This window comes from Pristiophorus japonicus, unplaced genomic scaffold (assembly GCF_044704955.1).
Source record: "Pristiophorus japonicus isolate sPriJap1 unplaced genomic scaffold, sPriJap1.hap1 HAP1_SCAFFOLD_75, whole genome shotgun sequence".
Taxonomy (NCBI): Eukaryota; Metazoa; Chordata; class Chondrichthyes; family Pristiophoridae; genus Pristiophorus; species Pristiophorus japonicus.
The window spans coordinates 2,188,217-2,189,589 of record NW_027254666.1 but is presented as its reverse complement, the minus strand read 5'-3'; positions in this window follow the sequence as shown (position 1 = coordinate 2,189,589).

Here is a 1,373-nt window from a genome sequence, read left to right as displayed (position 1 = left end):
CCCATGTGAACTCACCACTGTGGCCGGTTAAGAAACCGGACAACTCATGGAGTATCACCGTGGACTATCGAGTACGAAATAAGAATATCCCTGCCTGTGCTCCCACTGTAGCAGCCGTAGCGGATCTCATTGGGAGTATTTCTGCATCTGCGACCACTTTCACGGTGTTGGATATTTCTAATGGTTTCTGGTCCATTCCTTTAAAACGGGAGGACCAGTACAAGTTCGGCTTTACCTTTAAGGGCCAACAATACACGTGGAACTGTTTTCCCCAAGGCTTCCACAACAGCCCCAGCATTTTTCACCAATGCATGGCGAACTGTTTAAAAGGCTTTAGCAGACCCCAGCAGTCGGTGCAGTATGTGGATGACCTGCTCCTGTTCACCGATCAGGGGGAGGAGCATGGCCCACTGCTGTCTGAGCTGCTGGAGCTGCTAAAAGAAGAAGGGTTTAAAGTAAACCCGAAGAAGGCACAGATCGGCCAGAACGAAGTCAAATTCCTGGGGCTGACTGTGCGCGCTGGGGAAAGGCCCATAAACAAGGCTAGAAGGGAGGCAGTACAGGAGTTACCAGCCCCCAACACAGTGACAGGGGTAAGATCCTTTCTAGGGCTCACTGGGTACTGCAGAGACTTCATTGAGGATTATGCAGCCACCGCAGCCCCTCTACTCAGGATCCTACACAAGGGGGTAGAGTGGGACTGGGATGAGGGGTTGCGAGGCAGCATTTAATCAGCTCAAGAAGGACTTGCAGACCGCGCCAGCCTTAGGAGCGATAGATGTAGGAAAGGAGTTTTTCCTGGAGGTGGCAGCCAGCGGAGACAGTTTGAGCTCAGTGCTGCTTCAAGAGCAGCACGGCCAGCTGAGACCGGTGGTTTACTCCTCCAGGATCCTCACAGATGTGGAGAAAGGGGTACTCCAACTGTGAGAGACATTTCCTAGCCACACATTGGGCAGTGAAAAGATCCTTGATCTTCACGGGAGGGTCTCCTCTAACACTCCTAACCCACCACACACCGACTCAGATGCTCCGAGATGGGAGGATTAAGGACGGGACGGTGAGCAGTGCCAGCATTGCTCGCTGGACCCTGCTCCTCTCCCAGATGGACCTCACAGTAGAAGGCCCCCACGAGCCAAGGCTCGCAGCCAACCAAATCAATCCAGGGAAAGCCCACAGGTGCTCCATAGAAGGAGAATGGGAGGTGAACATTGGCCTTCGGGCTGGGTTACACCCTACAGGCCGGGACATCTACGTGGTAGGGTCCAGCACGGTAACTGCTGGCAAACGACTCACTGAGTGCGGAGTCTATGACCCAAGGTCAGGTATTGCCCGGGTAATCAAGCTCCGCAGCACCATGAGCGCCCAGCATGCTG